Below are 27,086 nucleotides of genomic sequence, written 5' to 3'. Positions count from 1 at the left end.
TGAACGGCACAGGGAACTATATCCAGTCTCTTGAGAGAGAACACGACGGAAGATACTATAAGAAAAGGAGTGTATATGTGTGTATGACTGGGTCACTTGACTGTGCAGCAGAAATTGACACATTATAAATCAACTATACTTGAATTTTAAAAAAGCTAGAGTTCCTGTCATGGCCCAGCAGCTAATGAACCCAACTAGCATCCTTGAGGACTTGGGTTCGATCCCTGTCCTTGCTCTGTGGGTTAAGGATTCAGCATTGCTGTGAGCTGTGGTGTAGGTTGCAGATGCGGCTCAGATCCTGAGTTGCTCTGGCTGTGGTGTAGGCCAGCAGCGACAGCTCCCATTGGACCCCTCGCCTGGGAACCTCCATATGCCGAGGGTGCGCCCCTAAAAAGACAAAAAAAAAAAAAATGCAGGAGTTCCTGTCGTGGCGCAGTGGTTAACGAATCCGACTAGGAACCATGAGGTTGCGGATTCGGTCCCTGCCCTTGCTCAGTGGGTTAATGATCCGGCGTTGCCGTGAGCTGTGGTGTAGGTTGCAGACGTGGCTCGGATCCCGAGTTGCTGTGGCTGTGGTGTAGGCCAGTGGCTACAGCTCCGATTAGACCCCTAGCCTGGGAACCGCCATATGCCATGGGAGCGGCCCAAAGAAATAGCAAAAAGACAAAAAAAAAAACAAACCCCAAAAAAACCCCAAAAAAACATGCAGCCAAAAAAATGGAGATCATAAGAAGACCTGCTTCATATGGTGATGAAGAAGATTCAGTGAGATGATGTGTGAAAGCCCTTGCAGGGAATCCGGTCCCCTCCCTAAAAGATGGTGGTGATTTTAGTAATGGTGATGTCTGCGGAACAGGCCATGAAGTGGGCTTTAGCTGGGAAGTGTAAACAATAGGAAAGAAGGAAAAGAGGGAAGTTAACGTGGGTGGTCCAGCCTCCAGAAAAGAAGAGAGGCAGCCATGTGTGAGGTTGTTGGAGGCATGCGTGACTGATCTTGGCTGCGTTGGAGGAGCGGGGCAGTGCGAGGTTGGTCCATCAGGACCCCTGGACTCGGGCAGATTAAAGATGACAGGCTATATGGAGCCCTGGCAGGACAAGGGGCAGAGGTAAAGAATGTAGCATCTTAGGAAGACTTGGCTGGTGGTGGTTGCAGACCGGAGGGAAGGGGAGGGACCCTGGGGCGCTGGAAGACCACCCAGGTATGTTTTGGAATCATCTGATCGTGGGGTCACAGGGACTGGGGTCCGAAGCAGTGACAGTGGGTTGAGAGCAAGAGGCTCATCATGCAGCCCGAAGGGAAAAACCCTCGGTGGTTGTTTACAGAGAGGAAAGAAAGAGGGTCCCGTCCTGATGTAGGCAGTGCAACAGGTGGGAAATAACTGCTGTTAGCCTGAGGTCTTAGGAAGTTAAATACGTTTGGAGTTCCCATTGTGGTGCAGTGGAAATCAACCCGACTAGTATCCATGAGAATTCAGGTTCAATCCCTGGCCTCGCTCAGAGGGTCAAGCTGGGAGCTGTGGTATAGGTTGCAGATGCAGCTCAGATCCCATGTTGCTGTGACTGCGGCGTAGGTAGCCTGGGGACTTCCATGTGCTGCAGGTGCAGCCCTAAAAAATAAAATACATAAATAAATAAGTACATCAGCATTAGTGCTCCTTACTCACTTTCAATAAGGTTTTCGGAGGTGCAGGGATTATGGGTATTGGGAGAAGTAATAATAACGGCCACTTGCCTTTATAGCACTTTCCAATTTATGCTTTTCCTGCGTTTTCTTATTTACTGTTTACGAGAAAGGGCCAAGAACAGGAGTTATCATGACCCTTTGTAAGTGGGGAAACAGGTTGAGGGTTCAGCCCAGGGAAGGGGTGTACAGCTGGGACTGACCGAGCCAGGAGCCAGGATACAATGTCCAGGCTGTTTGCACCAGACCAGAGTTTCCAGGGGCATGTTTATTTGGATAACATACAACAACTGCATTACAAGAGGGTGACAGGAATGCCTGGATGTCATAAAATCCAAGTTGGAAAATAACCACAGTGTACGACACTAATGAGTCGGCTCATTTCAAATGCCCAAACAGATAAGTCATTCATTCCTGTATTTGCCCATTCATCTCTCCATGTGCTCATCCATTCAATACCTATTTACTGATGGCCTCTTACATGCCAGATATGATGCTAAGCTCTTGAGAGTATAGAAGCCCTTTGAGTTAGACAATATATGGTCGCTGCCTTTAGGTGATTTAAGGTTTTCTGGTAAAAATAGAACTACCATGTGATCCAGCAATCCCACTTCTAGGGATATATCTGAGGGAAATGAAAACATGGAATTCCCTGGTGCAGGAATCTGGCGTTGTCACTGTTGTGGCTTCTTGGGTCACTGCAGGTTCAATCCCTGGCCTGGGAATGTCTGTATGCTGAGGATGTGGCTACTGTGAGGTCCCACCTCACACCTGTTGGAATGGCCATCATTAACAAGTCAACAGATAGCAAATGCTGGAGATGGTGTGGAGAAAAGGGAACCCTCCTGCATTGTTGGTGGGAATGTAAATTGGTACAACCACTGTGGAAAAACAATATACTGGAACCTCAGAAAACTAAATATGGAACTACCATAGGATCCAGCAGTCCCACTCTTCGGCATATATCCAGATGAAACTTGACTTGAAAAAGATGCATGTACCTTTGCAGCACAATTCTTAATAGCCAAGACATGGAAATAACCTAAATGTCCATCGACAGATGAATGGATTAAGAAGATGTGGTACATATACACAGTGGAATACTACTCAGCCATAAAAAGGAACAAACTAATGCCATTTGGAGCAACATGGATGGAACTAGAGACTCTCATGCTAAGCAAAGTAAGTCAGAAAGACAAATACCATATGATATCACTTATATCTGGAATCTAATATTCGGCACAAATGAACCTTTCCACGGAAAAGAAATTCATGGACTTGGAGAACAGACTTGTGGTAGTCAAGGGAGAGGGTGAGGGAGTGGAATGGACTGGGAGTCTGGTGGTAATAGCTGCAAGCTATTGCATTTGGAGTGGATAAGCAATGGGATCCTGCCATATAGCACAGGGAGTTATGTCTAGTCCCTTATGATGGAACATGATGGAGGATAACGTGAGAAAAAGAATGTATGCGTATGTGTCTGATGGGGTCACTTTGCTGTACAGTAGAAATTGACAGAGCACTTTCAATCAACCATAATGGAAAAAATAAAAATCATAGAATAAGAAAAAAGAAAACAGGATATATGCCCTCTGTGCCCCCATGTTCATTGCAGCCTTATGCACAATGGCCAAGACATGGAAACAACCTAAGTGTCCATCAGTGGATGAAGAGATAAAGAGGATGTGGTTTATACATACAGCGGAATATTATTCAGCCATGACAAAGAAGGAAATCCTACCATTTGTGACAACATGGGTGGAACTTGAGGGCATTTTGCTCAGTGACTTAAGTTAGAAAGACAAATACTGCATGGGATCACTTGTCTGTGGAATTGGGGGGGGGGGACGCCTCATAGACACTCCTAGAAACAGTGGAAAAGTGGTTGCCAGGGGCTGGGGGAGGCATGGAACTGGGAAGAGGTTGGTAAAAAGGTACCAGCTTTCAAGTATGCGGTGCCTAAGTTCTGAGAATCTAATACGAAACATGATGGCTGTCATGGATAATACTGCATTATATAATTAAAATTTCCTAAGAGAGTAGAATTTAAATGTTCTCACCCCTCCCCCCCCAAAAAAGAAATATGTGAGGTGATAGATAAGTTAACTACTTGGAGAGTGGGAATCTTTTCACATTGTTTACTTTTTTTTTTTTTTGGTCTTTTTGCCTTTTCTAGGGCCGCTTCCCATGGCATTGGACCCAGGCTAGGGGTCCAATCGGAGCTGTAGCCACCAGCCTACGCCAGAGCCACAGCAACGCGGGATCCGAGCCGCGTCTGCAACCTACACCACAGCTCATGGCAACGCCAGATCCTTAACCCACTGAGCAAGGCCAGGGATCGAACCCTCAACCTCATGGTTCCTAGTCAGATTCGTTAACCACTGAGCCACGACGGGAACTCCCACAATGTTTACTTATTATCAGGTCACCTCAATGAACACCTTAAATAGCTTCCATTTTTTGTCAATTATACTTCTACAAAATTGAAGAAAAAAAAAAAAAGCCTACAAGAACAGCTTTCCAATGATACAACCAAACAGTGATGCCGTTATTTCCTAGTCTTTTAGAAACAGAATTGTCAGCTTGCTGACCCGATGTCCTTGTAACTAAATGCTGTCTAGAGAGTAATTGAGTGGGTTTGCCACAGGCGTGTTTTTTTGCAGGCCCTTGAGAAAACAAGTTCTCGTAGGGTCAAACCCCAGTTTTATGGGCTGACCCGAGTGCAGTTACTTGCTTCTGTCTTCCTGCGAGTGCCGTGACCACAGCGCCTCTGTCATACCTGCTGCCGAGTGCTGAATGCTCCGTGCCTACTTCCTTGCCCCTCACTTAGCCGCCTCCCATTCAAGAAAATCAACAGTGGCCAGACTGGGCTGTTGTGAATCCACAAAGACAGGGAGGCACATGATTTTGTAAACCTTCACCATCATCAGACTAAAGGAGTTCCCATTGTGGCTCAGTGGGTTAAGAACCCCACTAGTATCCATGGGGATTTGGGTTTGATCCCTTGCCTCGATCAGCAGGTTAAGGATCTGGTGTAGGTACAAGCTGTGGCTTGGCTCGCAGATGAGGCTGAGGTCCCAAGTGGCAGTGGCTCTAGCTACCATGGTGTAGGCTGGCAGCTGCAGCTCCAATTCGACCCCTAGCCCAGGAACTTCGATATGCCACAGGTGGGGCCCTAAAAAGAAAAAAAAATGATCAGACGAAAGTAAATAAATAAACAAATAAATAGATAGGTTAGTCTTGGTCTAAATCGCCTGCTCATCTCCTGGCTTAGAAGGTGTGTTCCTAATGCTGCCGGTACATTCACCTTCTTGCTTTCCTGCTTCGAGGGAAGGATGCAAAATGTTCAGATCAGATATGAAACCACAGGAATAGGTACCCTTATTGGGAAGTGGTGGCCTGAGGTGAACGCTGTGATGGATGTAGGCTGGGCGAGCGGCTTTACATATATCCCACCTCTCCTCGATTCTCAGAGGCCAGCAGAGGGGGAAGGCACTCCTCACTGTCCATCCTGTCTCTTTGGAACAACGGGAATAAAACCCAGCATGGCTGCATTAAAGGTACTGGTCCATTAGAAGTGCTTTTAATTTCATGCAGAGAACAGAGTCATCTTGGACACTGCTGGTGAAGGGTTGAGTGTTCCAGCCTTTGGGGAAGGCAACTGAATAACATCTATTAAAGTTTAAAATACTCTTATGCTTTGACCCAGCAGTCTGACGCCTGGGACTCTGCCCAGTGGAGATAAAAGCACCAGTATGCAAGGGCATGTGTGCAAAAAAAACCCAACAAACTGAACACAGTGAAGGCCCGTGAGCCCAAGAATGGTTGAATAATTTATCGTTCAGCCACTGTGAAACGTTGGGGAGCCATTAAAAAGGAATAAAATAGAGCAGTTACAGTTGTCTTCGAGGGCTTCTTGAGGGAGAAAAATGAGATCAAGGAAAACATAGGCAACAGCATCTCTCATTTTTGTAAAACAAACTTCTCTCTCTCTATAAAACTAATATGCGTCTGTGTGTACGCGTGCACGTGTATGATGTTATTAGTATGGAAAAAAATGTGGAAAGTGCATAAGTTGTTGCTATGGGCTACCTGGGGAAAGGGTTGAGGGGGACAGGGCTGATGTAAGGGGCAGGGAGAGGAGGGGGCGATGGAGAGCCAAGCAAAAAAGAAAATTAAAAAACTTTGCTGGAAAATATCTGCTTATAATATTATCATATGTGTACAGTTATGTTAAATGATAGATTTGTGGGCTGGGGGATGGTGCATCCTAACTTCGGAAATGCTAAAATATTGGAGAAGAGCCATGAGCTGTGGTGGAGGTGGCAGACGCAGCTTGAATCTGGCGTTGCTGTGGCTGTGGTGTAGGCCGGCAGCTACAGCTACAATTTGACCCCTAGCCTGGGAACCTCCATATGCCGCAGGTGTGGCCCTAAAAAAGATAAAAAAATAAAAAGTAAATAAATAAATACAATGTTGGAGAAGAAAGTAGGTCTCAGAATTGAGACGATACAGTTTTATCTGATTTAATTTTCACTACAACCCTGTAAAATGAAGCAGTGTGTGTGTGTGTACACACACATATATATGGAAATCCAGGAACAAAGAGATGAAATTCCTGCCCCATTAATCCCTGGAGAAGGGATTTGAATCTCGGACCATCAGAAAGTCCATACCTTTCCCTTTAGTTACTTATAAACTTCCAACTATATTAAATTCTATTGGCTTTCCATATTTTTATTTTTTATGTTATTTTTAAATTGGAGTATAGTTGACTTACAGTGTTGTGTTAGTTTCAGGTGCACTGCAAAGTACATCAGGTACACGTGTACCCATTCCTTCAAATTCTCTTCCCATTTGGATCATTGCAGAGTTTTGAGTAGACTCCCTGTGCTATACACCAGGTCCTTGTGACTTAGCTATTTTATATCTAGTGGAGTATGTATAGAGCAGTATGTGTTAATTCCAACCTCCTAATTGAGCCCTCCCCCACTTTCCATGTTTTCAGATGGAAGGGCACCTGAAATAGTGTGTGGAACCTTATTTTTTCAGTTTTAATTTTTTAATTTTTAATTTTTATTTTTTGTCTTTTTAGGGCCTCACCCATGGCATACAGAGGTTCCCAGGCTAGGGGTTGAATGAGATCAGAGCTGCAGTTGCTGGTCTACACCACAGCCACAGCAACACAGGAACTGAGCCAGGTCTGTGACCTACACCACAGCTCACAGCAATGCTGGATCCTTAACCCATTGAGCGAGGCCAGGGATCGAACCCGCGCCCTCATGGATGCTAGTCAGGTTCTTCAACCGCTGAGCCATGATGGGAACTCCATGAGCCTTATTTTAAAGATCTGGGTGGTCACTGTGCTGACCACTCCCTCCTAGACCTTCTCCTGTTTCAGTTGCCACGTGCCAGCTTTCTCCTGGTGATCCCAGGGCTGCAAAAAGACAACTCCGTAATCCTGGTTCCAGAGATCCATTTGGGAAATAGGCACTTAAGGGATGGAGGAAGGGACGAACCAGTCTTTCCTTTAATTCATATTTTTCTTCCTGTGTTTATACCTTTCTGTCTTGGTCCATTGGGCTGCTGTGACAGAAAACCATAGACAGGATGGGGGGCTTATAAACAACAGCAGCTTCTCTCCCACAGTTCTAGAGGCTGGGAAGTCCAAGATGAAGGCACTGGCACATTCAGTGCCTGGTAGGAGCTTCTTGGTTCACAGATGCCTCTTTTAGCTGTGTCCTCATGTAGAGGAAGGGGGTAGGGGGCTCTCTGGGATCCCTTTTATAAGGGCACTAATCCCATTTGTGAGGGCTCCACCCTCGTGACCTAATCACCTCCCAGAGGCCCTGCCTCCTAATACCATCACTGGTGACAAGATTTTAATATCTGAATTGGGACAGTGGGACATAAACGTTTAGTCATAGCACCCTCCTCAGTCTAGGAAGGAATTAAGACAGGTGAAAGCTGGAGATTGTACCTGGCTCTGCTCCAGGGATGAAATGCTTTTAGCAGGTGGCTCTTAGAAGTGGCTGTCATTGTGACAAGGAACAAAAATGCTGAAATTATTTCCATTTGGATCATCCATACCCAGCACTCCTGGTGAGACCATTTCACCTACTCCGAGTGTGTGTGGGGTGTCCCTGAGTTCTGAAGCCCTGCCATCCACTGCTGTGTGATCCATCCATCTTCATCCTGTTTAAATAGATGTAGGGAAGGCATCCCCAGAGCACATCTTGGTGGTTAAAAACCAGTGCAGATGGGAGTTCCCATCGTGGTGCAGTGGTTAATGAATCCAACTAGGAACCATGAGGTTTAGGGTTCGATCCCTGTCCTTGCTCAGTGGGTTAAGGATCCCGGCGTTGCCGTGAACTGTGGTGTAGGTCACAGACGTGGCTTGGATCCTGCGTTGCTGTGGCTGTGGTGTAGGCTGGTGGCTACAGCTCCGCTTAGACCCCTAGCCTGGGAACCTCCATATGTGAGGGAGCAGCCCAAGAAATGGCAAAAAGACAAAAACAAAAACAAAAAAACCCCAGTGCAGATGACATCCCGAAGGGCAGCCCAGCAGGGTGCAGGTGGCTGGGCTGGGTTCCAGGAGCTAGGAGGTCTACTTTCTCTAGGATCAGCTCTGCCTTAGAGCAGGGCTTTCTTTCTCAGATGCTTATCCAAAGCCAGGACTAGGTTGGCTTTTTATGTGTCTTTCTTTTCTACTGAGATCAAGGTTTGGCTTACTAAGGTCAGTTTCACTGACCAGAAAATTAACCCTTAACAGAACCCTTAACAGTTCCGTGGCATTTAGTCCATTTACTAGCACTTGTCTCTAGTTCTAGAACATTTCTTTACCCCAAAAAGAGGCCCGATACCCAGGAAACTGTTTCTCCTCGTGTACCCCTTCTCCTGCTGCTTTCTGTCTCTGTGGATTTACCTCTTCTGGATGTTGCACATACATGGAATCATGCCATTTGTGACTTTGTGTGTTGCGCTTCTTTCACTTCTTTCATCACATTTTCGAGGTTCGTCCATGTTGTAGGTTGTATTGGCGCTTCATTCCTTTTTGTGGCTGTATAATATTTCATTTATGAACACACCGCATTTTGGTTATTCATTCATCAGTTGATGGGTATTTGGGTTGTTTCTGCCTTTTGGCCCTTGTGAATCATGCCGCCATAAATGTTGATGAACCAAGTGTTTGTTGTAGTACCTGTTTTAAATTCCTTGGAATATACATGTAGGAGTGGAATTACTGGGCTGTTGGTAATTCTTTGTTGAACGTTTTGAGGAAAATAGAAAATTTTTGATTTCCACATTCTCTGCCAATTTCACCCTCTTCTGGCCCTTTTTTTTAATACTGTCTTCCATTTTATTGGGCGGGGGGATTTGCTGTGCCTGTGGCATAGACTTCTTATTTGAGCCTGGAAATGGTGTTTTAGCAGCATGATGTCTTGGGGCTAGACAGAAATTTGGAGTCCATTTGTCCAGGATTTCTCAACCTTGACACTATTTTTTAAAAATTTATTGACTTACAATATTATATGTTTTGGGTGTACAACACTGATCTGATATTTTTATACATTATGAAATGACCAGCGTGAGAAGCCTCGCCTGTCACCATACAAAGTTATGACATTATTGTATTAGTCGTACATTACACTCCCATGATTTATGTAGTTGTGTGGGTTTTTTTGGTTTTTGGGGTTTTTTTTGTCTTTTTGTCTTTTTTAGGGCCGCATACGCGGCATATGGAGGTTCCCAGGCTAGGGGTCGAATCAGAGCTGTAGCTGCTGGCCTACGCCAGAGCCACAGCAACACGGGATCCAAGCCGCATCTGTGACCTACACCACAGCTCACGGCAACTGCGGATCCCTAACCCACTAAGCAAGGCCAGGGACTGAACCCACAACCTCATGGTTTCTAGTTGGATTTGTTTCTGATGTGCCACGACGGAAACTCCTGTAGTTGTGTTTTAAAATTTTTTTTTTTTTTAGCTCTGCCTGCGGCATACAGAAATTCCCAGGCCAGGGACTGAACCTTTGCCACAGCAGTGACCCAAGTCGCTGCAGTGACGCCTGATGCTTAACCCGTTGGGCCACAGGAGGGCTCTAATTTATGTGTTTTATAACTGGAAGTTTGCACCCCTGAATCCTCTTTACCTAAAATATTGCCCGTCCCTTAACCCCCTCTCCTCTAGCAACCACCAGTTTTTTCTCTGCATCTCTGACTGTTTCTGTTTTGTTATGTTTGTTCTGTTGTTGAGATTCCGCATATAAGTGAAATCATATGGTGTTTGTCTTTGACTTATTTCACTTTGCATAGTATCTTCAAGGTCCATTCATGTTGTTGCAAATGGCAAGGTTTCATTCATTCATTCTTTATGACTGCGTACTAGGCTGTTGTGTTGTGTATATGTGTACCACACCTTCTTTATCTGTTCGTCTGGTGTTTTTTTTTTTATTTTTTAGGGCCACACTCATGGCACATGGAAGTTCCCAGGCTAGAGGTTGAATCAGAGCTGTAGCCGCTGGCCTGCGCCACAGCCACAGCAATGCCAGATCCCAGCTGCGTCTGCAACCTACACTGCAGCTCACGGCAATGCTGAATCCTTAACCTGCTGATCGGGGCCGGAGATTGAACCTGAGTCCTCATGGATACTAGTCAGGTTCATTACCACTGAGCCACAAGGGGAACTCCTATCCATTATCTGTTAATGGCCACTTCAGTTGCTATCATATCTTGGCTATTGTGAATAATGCTGCAGTGAACATAGGGGTGCATGTATCTTTTCAAATTGGTCTTTTCAGTTTGTTCGGATAAACACCCAGAAGTAGAATTCCTACTTGGTGGTTAGAATCGACTCTTTGATGTGATGGTTCTATTTTGAATGTTTTGAGGCACTTCCGTACTGTTTTCCCTAGTGACTGCACCAATTTACATTCCCGCCAATAGTGCACGTGGGTTCCCTTTTCTCCACGTCCTCACCAACCCTTGTTACTATTATTATTTTTTTGATAATCGCTGTTTTGACAGATGTGAGAGAACCTTGGCACTATTGGCGTGGATACTTGGGGCTGGATGATTCTATGTTAAGGGGACTGTGCTGTGTACAGCAGCATCTCTGGTCCCTACCCATTGGATGCCAGTAGCACCCTTCTACCCTCTGCAGCCATGACAACCAAAAATGTCTCCAGACATTGCCAGATGTCCCCTAGAGAGGCAAAACTGTCCCCAGTTGAGAACAGTCCAATTCTTTTTTGATGCAGTTACTCTAGTTTTTATTTAAAAAAAACTTGTATTGAAGTATACGCTCTTTACAATGTCGTGTTAATTTCTGCTGTATAGTAAAGTGATTCAGTTATACATATTTATACACTCTTTAAAAAATATTCTTTTCTATTCTGGTTTATCATAAGACATTGTATGTAGTTTTCTGTGCTATACGGTAGGATCTTGCTGTTTATCCCTTTCATGTGTAATAGCTTTCATCTAATAACCCCAACCTCCGACTCCATCCCTCTCCCTAGCCTCTCCCCCTTGGCAACCACAAGTCCGTTCTCCTTGTCTGTGAATCTGTTTCTGTCTCATAAATAGGTTCATTAGTGTCATATTTTAGATTCTACATATAAGTGATACCCAATGGTATTTGTCTTTCTCTTTGTGAATGACTTCAATTAGTAAGATTGCCTCTGGTGGCATCCATGTTGCTGCGAATATTATTATTTCATTCTTGTTTATGGCCGAGTAATATTCCATCGTGTATATGTACCTCCTCTTCTTTATCCATTCATCTGTTGATGGACATTTAAGTTGTTCCATGTCTTGGCTATTGTGATTAATGCCGCTGTGAACATAGGGGTGCATGCAGATTACTCTAGTTTGATGATGCAAGAGAGTCCAGAGAACTTTCCTGTCCCATCTCCTCATCCTGGGCCTTCTTTCCCTTCAGATGTCGAAGTTTTCTGTTCTCACACAGATACGAAGTGCTAACAATAAAAGCTGTTCAGTGTGCTCAGGATTAAGTCGAGGGAAACATAGTTATGAGTTTCCTGAGGCATGAAGAACTCTCCCATGCCAAGTGGATTTGATTTTCCCCAGGCATTCCGGCCCAGGAAGAGTCCTCCTTCCTACACATTGGAGTAAAGAAGAAATTGTCACTTTCACTTAGAAAAGAAAATGCTTCAGGTAGATGATAAGCAATACCCTTCAAACAATATCCTTTAACTCTGCTAGGGTCGATGGCCGTGCAGAGTACAGTGACTCTCTGTTTTCTCTGGAACATTCTGTGTGTCCAGGGAGTGACCATTTCTTCTTTATTTTTATTTTTAATTTTTTTTAATGTATGGCAGTTAATTTTATTTCCTTTTTTATTACTCAATGACTTTTACTACATTTATAGTTGTGCGCCGATCATCACAACCCAATGTTATAGCACCCCCCACCCCCCAACCTGTCTCCTTTGGAAACCATACATTTTTCCAAGTACGTGAGTCAGTATCTGTTGGGCACAGAAGTTCATTGTGTCCTTTTTTGAGATTCCACATGTGAGTGATGGCATATGATGTTGGTGGGCCATTTCGTCTTGAGTTCCACCCCTAGAGAGTGCAGACAGCTATGAAAGGGACCGAGAAAGCAGAATACACCAGGTGACAGACATCTCAGTTTTTACAAACTGAAATGAGCACGCCTGGTTGTTTGAATGTTCTTAGGTTTAGTTCTTGGTGTAGAGGTGTGCTCAGAAATCAGGCGGTTTGGTGATTCACCTGCCTCTTCCTTCCCTTAGGGACAGTGTGGATATGTCTCTATTCATGTTCACTTGCCCCTATGGCATCTTTAGGGCACAGAGTAAAAATTGCTCTTGCTGGGGATAGGCCATTCCCATGCCATCCCCATCTCTGGCTGCACATCGGAATCCCTGCCCCCGATCGCTTTTAATATAGTCAGCCCATCCCCCACTGCCCTTGCAAATGGCTTAGAAACCCCTCCCCCCAGAGGGAAGATGATTCCCCAAGTGCCCAAGCTTGGCAGAAGCAGCGGGAGAACTTGAACCCGTTTATTCCATGTGATCAAAAGCAGCGAAGTAAGGGAGGTCCCATCGTGGTGCAGCGGAAATGAATCCGACTAGGAACCATGAGGTTGTGGGTTTGATCCCTGGCCTTGCTCAGTGGCGTTGCCATGAGCTGTGGTGTAGGTTGCAGACGCAGCTTGGATCTGGCGTGGCTGTGGCTGTGGCTGGCAGCTGTAGCTCCGATTCGACCCCTAGCCTGGGAACCTCCACATGTCTCGGGTGCAGCTCTTTAAAAAAAAAAAAAAAAAAAAAAAAAGCAGTGAAGTAGGGAGTTCCTGTTGTGGCAGAGTGGTAATGAAGCCAACTATTGTCCATGAAGGATGCAGGTTCCATCCCTGGCTTTGCTCAGTGGGTTAAGGATCCGGTGTTGCCATGAGCTGTGGTGTAGGTTGCAGACACGGCTTGGACCCTGCATTGCTGAGGCTGTGGCATAGGCTGGCAGCTGCAGCTCCGATTTTACCCCTAGCCTGGGAAAAAAAAAAAAAAAAAAAAAGCAAAAAGACAGCAGCAAAGTAAACAAGAGTTCCCTCCCTTTCTCTCCTAGACCACAATGGCCAACACCCGAAAGCTCTCAGTTAAATAAATGATTAAATCCTAAACTGTAAATCTGGTCATGGCTCTTGGGAAAACAATTCAGCCTTTCTATCCTGTGGCCCTAGATCAGCCACTCATTGAAAACCTACTCTTGCTCCTACTGTTAGCAACCATTATCCTGTGGGTGGAGAGATACATAACCTGGGTTTGGAGGACCTGCTGCTCCATTAATTTACTTTTTTTTTCACTGAAAAGAAACACAATGCACTGCATTTAGAAAAGCTAATTTCCCGTTAGCTAATTCATTTCCCAAAGAAACAGCCTTCTACCCTCTGACAGTGTGTCAGCTGTACTCATGGGCAGGGGCAGGAGACAAAGGTATGGTTGGGAGAATACTGAAAAAAACTAATGTTACCGTTAAAAAGATAATTTTCAGAAAAAGGTAAAATTGTGACTCTCACAAAGATGTAAAAATGAACACATGTTAATGTAAGAAAAGGAATGTAGTAGCTGCTGTGGCTCAGCGGGATTGGCGATTGGCGGCGTCTTGGGAGCACTGGGATGCAGGTTCAGCCCCCAGCCTGGTACAGTGGGTTAAGGATCCGTTGTTGCCGTGACGTTGGCTTAGGTTGAAACTTGACCTCAGATCTGATTCCTGGCCGGGGAACTCCATGTGCCATGGGACAGCCAAAAAAGAAGAAGAAAGGAATGTAGATATACATTGTTGTTGTTTTTGTTTTTTGTTTTTTGTCTTTTTAGGGCCACACCCACGACCTATGGAGGGTCCCAAGCTAGGGTTCCATTTGGAGCTGTTGCTGCCAGCCTACACCACAGTCCCAGCAATGCCAGATCCGAGCTGCATCTGTGACCTACACCACAGCTCACAGCAACGCCGGATCCCTAACCCATTGAGCGAGGCCAGGGATCGAACCTGCAACCTCATGGTTCCTAGTCGGATTCATTTCCGCTGTGCCATGACGGGAACTCCAGATATATGTGTTTTTTTAAACGTAGTGAATTTTATTACATTTATAGTTGTACAACGATCATCACAACCCAATTTTATAGCATTTCCATCCCAAAGCCCCAGCCCATCCCTCTACCCCCCAAACTGTCTTCTTTGGAAACCATAAATTTTTCAGTCTGTGAGTCAGTATCTATTCTGCAAAGAAGTTCATTGTTTCATTTTTTTTAGAGTCCACATGTAAGTGATAGCATATGATGTTGGTTGGCGTCTCATTGTCTGACTAACTTCACTTAGCATGATAATTTCTAGGTCCATCCATGTTGCTCCAAATGCCGTTGTTTCTTTCCTTTTAATGGCTGAGTAATATTCCATTGTGTCTGTGTACCACATCTTTATCTTTGCTGTACAGAAATTGGCACAACATTGTAAACAAACTATAATTAAAAAAAATAAATTGAAAAAAAAGAAGTTCCCATTGTGACGCAGTGGTTAACAAATCTGACTAGGGATCATGAGGTTGTGGGTTCAGGTTCAATCCCTGGCCTTGCTCAGTGGGTGAAAGATCCGGTGTTGCCATGAGCTGTGGTGTAGGTTGCAGACTCGGCTCGGATCCCGTGTTGCTGTGGCTCTGGCATAGGCCCGATTAGACCCCTAGCCTGGGAACCTCCATATGCCACGGGAGCGGCTCTAAAAAAGGCAAAAAGACAAAAAACAAACAAACAAAACACATGTCAAAGATTTTATTCTACTCAATCAGTGAGGGAAATAGGTAGGTGTTATAACAGATTCAAGGAATCTGAGGAATGGATTAATTCATGGATCAGGAATATGGAAATAAAGGCACAGGGAGTTCCCTGGTGGTCTAGTGGTTAGGACTCGGCACCACTGCAGCAGACTAAGTCACTGCTGCAGCCAGGGTTCCGTCCCTGGTCTGAGAACAAAGCTGCCACAGCAAGCTGCTACACACGACAGTCAAAAATAAATAGATAAAAGAAATAAAGGCACAAAGATAAGTAAAACTGAATTTTCAGTGACTGGGATAGAAATCATTTGGATTCCTCTGGACAGGAGAGGATTTGCACTTTGATGAGAATTATTTTTGCATTGTGACCAGTTACCTACTACTCACAGAGTTGGAAAAAGGCTCAGAGACAATGAAAAACTAGAATCAGACAGCCTGGTTGCGGTGGCCCATGGACCATGTGTAGTTTTTCACTAAAGCACTTCTGCTCCCCCCCCCCCCCCACCGCATTCACTTGTTTGCCTTCCTAAGGAAGCAGCAAGGAGAATTCAGGTGCTTCATGAACCGCAGTTTATAAGCACAAAGAAAACGACTAGTTTTCAAGAGTGACAGTTAAGAAAATGATCTGTTATTGCAGAAAATGATTTCAAATGAAATCTGATCTAGTGAAAGCCTGAGCTTGCAAACATGGAGTCCAGAGGGGCACTCAAAAATGCCTGAAAATTCAGTCTATTAATTTTGATGCCAGATGGCAGCTATTTTATTGACTTTTTAAAGCTTCATCTGGGTATTCAGTTTGAACGAAGCTGAGAGTAGGTAAAGCCAGTTCACTTAGCTGCTCTGCAGGCTAAAATTATCCACTACAAACAACCTAAATGTCCATCGACAGATGAATGGATTAAGAAGCTGTGGTACATGTACACAGTGGAATACTACTCAGCCACAAAAAAGGCATTTTCCAACTCTGTGAGTAGTGGGTAACTGGTCACAATGCAAAAATAATTCTCATCAAAGCGCAAATCCTTTCCTGTCCAGAGGGGTCCAAATGATTTCTATCCCCTTCGTTGAAAACTCGGTTTTACTTATCTTTGCGCCCTAATAATGGCATTTGCAGCAACATGGGTGCAGCTAGAGATTCTCATACTAAGTGAAGCAAATCAGAAAGAGAAAGACAAATACCATATGATATCACTTCTATCTGGAATCTCATATATGGCACAGACAAACCTGTCTGCAGAAAAGAAATAAAGTCATGGACATGAAGAACAGATAGGTGGTTGTCAAGGGGGAGGGGAAGGGAGTGGGATGGACTGGGAGTTTGGGGTTACATTTGGAGTGGAGAGGTGTTGAGGTCCTGCTGTGTGGCACAGGGAACTATATCCAATCACTTGTAATGGAACATAGTGGAAGATAATATGAGAAAAAGATGTGTGTGTGTGTGTGTGTGTGTGTGTGTATATATGTATAACTGGGTCACTTTGCTGTACAGCAGAAATTGACAGAACATTGTAAATCAACTATGATAAAAAATTTTTAAAAATTATTCATTACGTATACATCTACTACATATGTCCCCAATGTATGTATGTATATTATATAATAAATATTTATATATATAAACAATATATGTTTATAGTAGGTATATATCTATAATACACATACATACTTTTATACATATACATACATACATATATATATTTTTTAGTTCAGGGTCATTACCATAGCATCCTGTGATAACGCCCACCTCTGTGTGGTTAACAGACCTGCCTTTGAAAGAAGAGGCTGTCAGCACAGGGACTGGCACACACTGAGAATGCAGTTCATTGAGGTGTTTGATTCCTTAGCAACTGAGGAAAGGCGCTTTGCTTCCTATGGAGGTAGGGATCCTGGGCAGGCAGGCAGCCGACCAGCTTCTAAAAATAGCCTTGAAAAAAATTTATTACTGGCTGTGCTCCCAGCATGCAGAAGTTCCCAGGCCAGGGAGTGAACCCACACCGCAGCAGCGACCCAAGCCACAGCGGTGACAGTGCCAGATTTTCAACCTGTTGCATCACCAGGGAACTGCAAAAATTATTATTAAAATGTCCTCTGTGGGATTAGGTATCTAGAGTTACCGTATTTACTCAGCTGCCATTTCTATTATCTAAAAATAAAGCAAAGTAGTTTGAGGTTGGCCAGTGTGCTGAACCCCTGGGTTCTGGATGGCTTCCTAGCTCGGCACATGCTGCTGCTCGATGTATAAAGATTCAGTGATTCCAATAAGGAGTTAGTCAGGAGCAAGATTTAAAGGTAGAAACCCACAGAGTTCCTGGCTTGACTCAGTGGAAACGAATCTGACTAACCGCCATGAGGATGCAGGTTGGATCCCTGGCCTTACTCAGTGGGTTAAAGATCTGGTGTTGCCATGAGCTGCGGTGTAGGTTGCAGATGCAGCTCGGATCCTGCTGTGCTGTGGCTGTGGCACAGGCCGACCGCTGCAGCTCTGATTCGACCCTTAGCCTCGGAATGTCCCTATGCCATGGATGGAGTCCTAAAAAGACAAAAAAAAAAAAGAATCTCCCTCTAGTATTTATTTTAATTTTTTATTATAGTTGATTTACAATATTCTGTCAATTTCTGCTGTACCGTCAAGTGACCCAGTTATACATGTATATACATTCTTTTTCTCAAATTATCCTCTATCATGTTCCATCACATTAATCTCCCTCTAGTATGTATGTATTTATTTTTAAGGGCCACACCCATGGCATATGGAGGTTCCCAGGCTAGGGGTCTAATCAGAGCTATAGCTGCCAGCCTATACCACAGCCACAGAAATCCCGAAATGCAGGATCTGAGCCGCATCTTCGACTATACCACAGCTCACGGGAATGCCAGATCCTTAACCCACTGAGCGAGGCCAGGTATCGAACCTGCGTCCTCATGGATGCTGGTCAGATTTGTTAACCACTGAGCCACAATGGGAACTCCTCCCTCTAGTATTTAGATCAGGAGCTGGCAGACTTTTTCTGCACTGGGGTAGGTAGTTAACTATTTTAGGCTTTGCGGGTCTTGTGGTTTCTGTCTCTGTTAAAGCCTCAGAGCTGCCAGAGATGCACACCTGAGTGAATGGAGACGGCTGTGCTCCTTCGAGTGTTCTTTGATGGTTGCTGAAATTTGCATTTCATGTAATTCGTGAAATACTGTTTTGTTGTTGTTGTTGTTTTTTGCCCCAGTCATTTAAAAATGCAGAGGGCATTCTTAGCTCATGGGCCAGGTTTGGCCTGCAGGCTTGTGCCCACTGGTTTAGATAATCATCCTGCACTATGTAAAAGGTGACTGGATCACAACTGACTTTTTTTTGTTTGCTTGTAAAACTTTTTTTTTTTTCTTCACTTTAAAAAATTTTATTAGGGAGTTCCCATTGTGGCACAGCAGAAATGAATCCGACTAGGAACCATGAGGTCGTGGGTTTGATTCCTGGCCTCGCTCAGTGGCTTAAAGATCCGGCATTGCCGTGAGCTGTGGTGTAGATCGCAGATATGGTTCGGATGTGGTGTTGCTGTGGCTGTGGTGTAGGCTGGCAGCTGTAGCTCCGATTCGACCCCTAGCCTGGGAACATCTATGTGCTGTGGATGCAGCCTAAAAGGACAAAAGACAAAAGAAAAATTTTTATGAAAGTATAGTTGATTTATAATGTTGTGATAATTCCTGCCATACAACGAAGTGATTCAATTATACGTATACACACATCCATTCTCTTTCAGATTCTTTTCCCACATAGATGATCACAGAATATTGGGTAGAGTTCCCTGTGCTCTACAGCAGGTCCCTGTTGGCCAGTCGTTCCCTATACCTCGGTGTGCATATGCCAATCCCTAACCCCCAGGCCATCCCTCGTCCACCAGCCTGTCGCCTTTGGGAACCATAGGTTTGTTTTCAAAGTCTGTGAGTCTCTTTCTGTCTTGCAAATAAGTTCACGGATCACAACTGATTTTGATTGCTGCTGGTGGAGAAAATTCTGGCTGTCATTGGCTTTGTTTTCAACCAGCACCTGCTGCCTCTTTTCTCCTAGAGCTTACCTTGTACCTAGAGAGAGTTCACTGCCGGAGAAGAAAGTTTGTGCAGATCGCTATTCCTTTTATAGGTGCTCATTTTGGTCCCCCCCCCCCCCCACAGAAGGAATAGGATTAATTGCAGGCAAGAGAAATTGATTCTGGATAATTCTGAGGCTTAACCAAGTGTGGGAGAAACACACTGGTCAGTTTAAGAGGCTGCAACTAGGATTTTAAAAATGAGAAGTTCCTGGAGTTCCCGTCATGGCGCAGTGGTTAACGAATCCGACTAGGAACCATGAGGTTGCGGGTTCGATCCCTGCCCTTGCTCAGTGGGTTAATGATCCAGCGTTGCCGTGAGCTGTGATGTAGGTTGCAGACGCGGCTCGGATCCCGCGTTGCTGTGGCTCTGGCATAGGCCGGTGGCTACAGCTCCGATTAGACCCCTAGCCTGGGAACCTCCATATGCCATGGGAGCAGCCCAAGAAATAGCAAAAAGACAAAAAAAAAAAAAAAAAAAAAGAGAAGTTCCCATTGCGGCTTAGCGGAAACAGACCTGGCTAGCATCCATTAGGATGCAGGTTTGATCCCTGGCCTCACTCAGTGGGTTAAGGATCCGGCGTTGCCATGAGCTGTGGTGTAGGTCGAAGATGCAGCTCGGATCCCACTTGCTGTGGCTGTGGCTTAGGTCAGCAGCTCTAGCTTCAGTTCGACCCCTAGCCTGGGAACTTCCATCGTCTGTGGGTGCAGCCCTAAAAAGAAAAGAATAAAAATAAAAAGTAAAAGAAGAATTTGAAAAATGAAATAGAAGATAATTGAAAATATAAGGATACATCTAAGGTACTAAAGGTAATTATTTTGTCCATCTTGTATTTTACCTGTGTGTGATTGTGGATTCCAGGCCATTCTGTATGTCTTCCTGTGGATCACATTCAATACATTTGCAAAACACAGGAAATAAAGGAGAGAAAAAGGAATTTATTTGAAGCATGTGGAAATCCTTCCAGAATCAAAAAAGATTTGGGACTCAGAAGAGGAATCAGAGTTCCCGCTGCGGCTCAGCAGTAATGAACCCAAGTCTTATCTATGAAGATGTGGGTTTAATCCCTGGCCTTGCTCAGTGGGTTAAGGATACGGTGTAGCCGTGAGCTGTGGTGTGGGTTACACGCGTGGCTTGTATCCCACATTGCTTTGGCTGTGGTGTAGGCCAGCAGCTACAGCTCCAGTTCAGTTCCCAGGCTGGGAACCTCCATATGCTATGGGTGTGGCCCTAAAAAAAAAAAAAAAAAGAGGAATGACAACTATAAAGTTTCAGGTGGCAGGGATAAACAGCAGGGTCCTCCAGTCTAGCACAGAAAACTATATTCAATGTCCTATGATAAACCATAATGGGAAAGAATATTAAGGAGTGTATATATGGGTATAATGGAATCCCTTTGCTCTACAGCAGAAATTAGCATTGTAAATCAACTATACTTCAATTAAAAAAATATAAGTTTCAGGTGGTAGAGAATTCAGGGTGCTGTCCTCAGGCTGAATCAGACCTACTCTTTTGCATCCCTGAGACATTCTCCTCAAGATTCGGCTCCCAGGGAAGGACAGAGAAAATCTCTGAGTTAACCAGAGTCAGTTCTGTGGCTTGAAAATAATCCTGCTTCCTGTGTGTGAAAACCCTTCCCATGAGAACACGTAAGAGGTATGCTGATGGAGTTCCCGTTGTGGTTCGGTGGTAACGAACCTGCCTAGTATCCATGAGGATGCAGGTTCTACCCCTGGCCTCACTCAGTGAGTCAAGGATCCGGTGTTGCCATGAGCTGTGGTGTAGGTTACAGACACAGCTTGGATCTAGCTTTGCTGTGGCTGTGGTATAGACTGGCAGCTACAGCTCTGATTTGACCCCTAGCCTGGGAACTTCTGTTTGCTTTGGGTGGGGCCCTAAAAAGCCAAAAAAAAAAAAAAAAGGGCGCTCTGAACCCTACAAGCTTTCCCTATATCCTAGTGCCTCCTCCCAATACTGACCTTTGCAACTAACTGCTGTCAGGACAGTGGACCCTCCCAGTCACAGCACAAGCTCTGGGAGCAAAAAGTGGCTTGAATTTCAGTTGGAAGAGCCAAGATAAGATCAAAGCCAAACGCAGCCAGAACACAGCATGTGTATGTTGGCCCAGCTGAGTCAGTACCCAGTCCTTGGCTGGGAAGGGCGACATCCTGATTGCCAGCCCCACCAGAGAGCATTTCATGGGGGAGGTGTGTTCTCTTGTGGAAACACAACGGAGGTGCTGTGACCAGAGGAAGACAATGGGTGCCTGCAGAACAAAATCCCTCTGGAGGTTAAATCCCTCTCCAGCCAAGATAACTCGTGTTTTTGTTCTGATAAGAAGAGGGATAATGCTCCTAAGTTTGAAAATTTTTTTTTTAAATTTTATTATAGTTGACTTAATGTTGTGTCGATTTCTCCTGTGCAGCAGTGACATAGTTATTCATATATACACATTCTTTTTCTCACATTATCCTCCATCCTGCTCCATCATAAGTGATTAGATATAGTTTCCTGTGCCGTACAGCAGGATTTCATTGCTTATCCACTCCAAATGTGATAATTTTCTTTTTTTTCTTTTTTAATGATGTTTTTCCATTTTATTTTATTTTTTTATTTATTATTATTATTATTTTTTGCTATTTCTTGGGCTGCTCCTGCGGCATATGGAGGTTCCCAGACTAGGGGTCTAATTGGAGCTGTAGCTGCCAGCCTACGCCAGAGCCACAGCAAGGTGGGATCCGAGCCGCGTCTGCGACCTACACCACAGCTCACGGCAACGCTGGATCGTCAACCCACTGAGCAAGGGCAGGGATCGAACCCGCAACCTCATGGTTCCTAGTCGGATTTGTTAACCACTGCGCCACGATGAGAACTCCAGTTTTTCCATTTTAGTTCATTTACAGTGTTCTGTCATTTTCTGCTGTACAGCAGTGTTACCCAGTCATACACACACACACACACACACACACACATTGTTTTTCTCACATTGTCCTCCATCATGTTCCATCACGAGTGAATAGATATAGTTCCCTGTGCTATACAGCAGGATCTCATTGCTTACCCATTCTAAATGTAATAGTTTTCATCTACTAACCCCAAACTCCCAGTTCATCCCACTCCCCCTGCACCTTGGCAACCACAAGTCTATTCCCCATGTCAGTGAGTTTGTTCCTTTTCTGTAGATAGGTTCATTTGTGCCATGTATTGGATTCCAGATATGATATCATATGGTATTTGTCTTTCTCTTTCTGACTTACTTCACTTTGTATGACAGTCTGTAGGTCCATCCATGTTGCTGCAAATGGCATGAATTTGTTCTTTTTTACGGCTGAGTAGTATTCCATTGTGTATATGTACTGCATCTTCTTAATCCATTCAACTGTTGATGGACATTTAGGTTGTTTCCATGTCTTGGCTATTGTGAATAGTGCTGCAGTGAGCATAGAGGTGCATGTGTCTTTTTCAGTGCGAGTTTTGTCCAGATATATGCCCAGGAGTGGGATTGAATTTAAAAATACTGAAGATTATAAAAGGGCAATTGTCATTTTCTTAGAGGTTGGGTGTTTTTTTTTTCATTTTTTAAAGTTTTATTGATGTATCATTCATTTACGATGTTGTATTAATTTTTGCTGGACAGCAGACTTACTCAGTTATTCATATACACATATCCATTCTTTTTCAGATGCTTTTCCCATATAGGTGATCACAGAATATTGAGTAGAGTTCCCTGTGCTAGACAGCAGCTCCTTGTTGACCATCTGTTCCATATACATTAGTGTGCATATGCCCCTAGGTTGGGTTTGCATTATGTGGCCAAACCTTGGAGCAGCCCAGCTAACTGTGCAAGCCCCTCCCAGTTACCTGGTTGACTTTGCCGTAACAAGACCCTGCATTTTGTAAATTTCAGGTTTTTAGATCCCACTTGTCATATTTAGCTTAAAATTTTCTGGGTGAAACTCATCTATGAACAGAGAAAGCCATTAAGCAAATGTCCTTTGGAAATAATCCTGTCAACCTCATGTAGCCACTGAGAGCATCCTTTCATAGGTCGCTTTGTCCCTCCTTTCCCTTGCCCCTCCCTTCCAGCTCCCCCTCCTATCATGCTTCTTGGCGAGAAATTTTGGAATCTGGTCCCTCTCTACCGTCTTGGGGAGCACCTCCCTTTTGGTGGAGGAAGAGGGGTCTTCTCCTTTTAGCATTTGGATGAAGCATGTTCTTAGGCAGAGTTGCATGCAGCTCAGAGCAGGTGATACGTGGACGCTTAGGAAAAGTCATGCTTGAGAAATTAGATGTAATTCTCATTTGGAGCGAAAGCAAAGAGAATAGGATGGAACAGAAAGTGCAATTGGACCCAACAAACACACGTTTGGATGCCTTTTGTGCCAGTGGCTCTACTAGGTGCCGAGGAGGGGAAGGAGACAAAGATGAAGAAGGCAGAGATGCTTCCTACAAGGAGCTCCCTGCCAGGGAGGAGAGAATGGCAGAGATGATGGCACAGACCAGCCTGTGGGAAAGTGTGAACCGTGTGCTATGGGGACGAGGGAGAAAGCAGTGAGTGGAGTTCCCACCGTGGTGCAGTGGGTTAAGAATCCAACTGCAGCAGCTTGGGTGCTGCAGAAGCATGGATTCGACCTCAGGCCTCGTGCAGCGGATTAAAGATCCAGTGTTGCCTCACCTGTGGCGCAGGTCGCAGCTGTGGCTGAGATTCAATCCCTGGCAAGAGAACTTCCGTATGCTGCAGTTGGGGCATTGAAAAAAATAAAGCAATCAGCGTGCAATTGTGGATTACTTTGTTTTGGTACATTTCATTTTGTAAATAACAGGGTATCCTATCTGTCTTCCAGCCCAGCCTCACCTGGATCCTTTCCTGCTTGCTTTGCTTTCAGTTCCGGGGACGGGGAGGCTATTATTCCCCTGGTGCCTTTGCTTGGATGCGCTTCCCTTCTTGCTGGTGAACACCACCTTCTCGTGCTTTTAGGTCTCAGATATCAATGGCTTCAGAAAGGCTTTCCCTGACCTCAACCTCATCTCCTGGCTCTCCCCCCCGCCCCCCCCCCCCGCCCCAGCCCACTGTTTGCTTTCCCGCCACATCATTACCGTCTGCGTTCCCTTAGTTCTGTCAGGGGAAGGATCACCTGTTTTATTTGCCCAGCACTTGGCAAGTGCTCAGTTATAGCTGTTGAATGAAGGAAGAATAAATGAATGTGTTCCGTGCCTGAATACACTCATTACAAAGCAAAATTCAATGGAGTCAATTTTAAAGGTCTTGTTGGTTTTATGCAATGATTTGTGACTCGGGCAGCGTCCAATCTAGCAGATGGAAAGGAGCTCCAAAGAAAGAAGACTATGGAAGGAAGCTGATGTATTGCATGCACGTCAACAAAGCAGAGCTAATGTGACCTAGATATTAAGACAAGAAAGAATTTTGTTTTAAGACGTATATATCTTTGGAATGGTGTTTGCCAACAAGGCTTTTAACCAGAATACTGAGCCTTTGCCACAGTGTTCTCTGAAAGGACTGGAGCTAAGCACCTGGCTATTCTTTATAGCAGTTTCTGGCTAATCAAGTTGCCATGTTCCTTCTCTTCAGGTGGCTGCGATTTAAGAGATCGAAGTAATTTAGTGGCCATTTGTGGCAGGGGTTGCATGGATATCAGTGAGCTTTTAAAGAGTCTTTAAAGGCGTATCTGCTCATTATGAAAATTCCAACAAGACAAGTATAAAATGTAGAAAGTGAAAGCTATTTCCCATCCTCCAATTACCATCAAATTTGGTGTCTATCTTTCCAGTCTTTTATTGGACATATATTAATATATGTATTTTTTAATAGGGGGATCATATTATGTGTACTAAACATAGCCTAGTTTTTTCATTTAAACAGTGTATCATGGCCCTCTTTCTATATCAGTAATGGAGAACTAGGTTATCCTTTTTTGATAATTGCATAATTTCCCAATGTCTTGATACACCCAACCATTCCCTATTGATGGACATTTAGGGTATTTCACACCTTTATAAATAATGCCACAATAAATATATTTTTTTCATCTTTACATATCTGTCCCATTGTTTCTTCTGGATACAAATTTTAAAGTGGCATTGCAGAGTTAAAGGCATTCATTTTTTTTGAGACTTTAAAAATACCCTCGAGATCACAAAAGATTGTCTCCTAGGAGACTGAAAATTCTTTGATCCGAGATGCTGGATTTTATGGTTTTTAGGTTACCTCCATCCCTGTTTGGTTGGTACTGTATACTCAGGATGTCCTTAATGAGTATCCTAGACTGAATGGAAGTGCTCTGAGAGTGTTGTTATTATTATGAAATTAATATCAAGTCAGACTTGAGGCGTTAAGGAATCTCCTATTTCTGTTTAAAAATTATGATTAAAATGGAGAGACCTGATCGTTCTCTTGAAAATACAAAATATATGGGAGCTTAAGCAGGTGAGAGGACTTAGCATGTGGAAAGAAAAACTCAGTCTTTTCGCTCTCATTTTTGAATGTGGTTACCTTATGGAAGAGATACCGAAGTCTGAATTCTTTCAATAGGGTTCATGTGGCGGCTAAATTAAAATTCTTTAGGGCACAAAGGAAATATTATTTGAAGGCAGCATGATGCAGTGCGGAAAGTAGCAGTCTGGGAATCAGAATCCCTTGCTTCTCGTTTTTATTCCCCCTAAACTATTGGATTGTCCACAATCCCCTTAACCTTTCTGATTCTTGCCTCCAGTTGTATCTTGTCTCACAGGTCTTCCCAATAATAGACAGTCATTTTCCACAAAGCAAATATGAGCCTTGCTTAAATGCATCCGAAGTTCACCATGGTCTTGAGGATGAAGCTAAATTCCTTAGGTGAGGGTGTAGCAGTTTGTCTTTCTGGCTTCCTCCCACTTCACTTGCCCAGTTAGGACTTTCTGTTCCAGCTGCCTTCACCTTGTGTTGCTCTCAAGGCTCACAGCCTGTTATGCTTCCAGGCTTTGGTTCAAGTTTTTTCTCCTTTCTGCAACACCTGGCTCTCACTTCTCTGACCAGCTAACTTCTTCAATAAGTAGCTCAGGCTTCTTGCTTCTTGCAAGAGTTTTTCTGATCCCTACAGGTTGAATGGATGTCTCTCCTTTTGGTTCTTGTGGACATAATGCATTACCTGTTATGCATCCTCTGTAATGTAGCACCAATGACACTGAATCGTAATAGCTGACTTCCCTATCTGGGTCTCTCCCCTCTCTTGAGGGCAGAAGCCAGGGCCTGTTCGTCTGTGAGTCCCCAGGTCTCCAAAGGTCTGACACATGGAGAAGAAAACAATTGATCTAATAGGTGATGAGATTCAATGATACAAAGTTCTAGAATTTTTTGAAGGGGGGAGTTCCCATCGTGGTTCAGTGGTTAGCGAATCCAACTAGGAACCATGAGGTTGTGGGTTCAATCCCTGGCCTCGCTCAGTGGGTTAAGGATCTGGTGTTGTCATGAGCTGTGGTGTAGCTTGCAGACGTGGCTTGGATCCTGCGTTGCTGTGGCTGTGGTGTAGGGCAGTGGCTATAGCTCTGATTGGACTCCTAGCTTGGGAACCTCCATGTGCCATGGGTACAGCCCTAGAAAAGACCAAAAAAAAAAAAAAAAAAATTGAAGGGAACTCCAGAGCAGCCACTAAGTAAATAACTCAAAATAATATAGTAAAAAGAAGAACAAAATAATTAAAATTGTTAACTAGAAAATTTCTATTTAACACAAAAAAATCAATAAAGAAGGAATAGAGGAACAAAAAAGATATGGGACATATAGAAAACAAATAGCAAGATGGCAGGTATAAATCCAAGCAATCAATGATTACATTAAATATAAATGGGTTAAACATTCTTCAAAAAGCAGAGCTTGTCAGACTGGATTGAAAAAAATAGGTGCTGCCCACAAGAAACACATTTTAGATTCAAATGCACAAATAGGTTGAAAATAAAAGGATAGAAAAACATATACCATGCAAACATAGAGCACAGGGGTGGCTGTTCTAATGTTAAACACGTAGATTTTTAT

At 44.1% G+C, this 27,086-nt stretch overlaps 1 protein-coding gene and 1 long non-coding RNA gene across 4 annotated transcripts in view; both read left to right on the top strand.

The window, feature by feature from the left end:
- BMERB1 (bMERB domain containing 1) overlaps positions 1-27,086 on the top strand; it is a 138,577-nt gene that overhangs the window by 12,162 nt on the left and 99,329 nt on the right. The gene's annotated exons all lie outside the window — the stretch shown is intronic.
- Positions 15-26,799, top strand: LOC146404523 (uncharacterized). The gene is made up of 2 exons (XR_014840730.1): positions 15-166; positions 21,825-26,799. It is a non-coding gene; the product is annotated as an uncharacterized LOC146404523 (long non-coding RNA).

The sequence above is a fragment of the Sus scrofa genome, chromosome 3 (genome assembly GCF_054392235.1).
Source record: "Sus scrofa isolate SSC_HxYL_T2T_F1_AM1 chromosome 3, Sscrofa_HxYL_maternal_Yorkshire_Landrace_v2.0, whole genome shotgun sequence".
NCBI lineage: Eukaryota > Metazoa > Chordata > Mammalia > Artiodactyla > Suidae > Sus > Sus scrofa.
The sequence above is the reverse complement of the archived record's forward strand: the minus strand, read 5'-3'. Positions and strand labels throughout refer to the sequence as shown.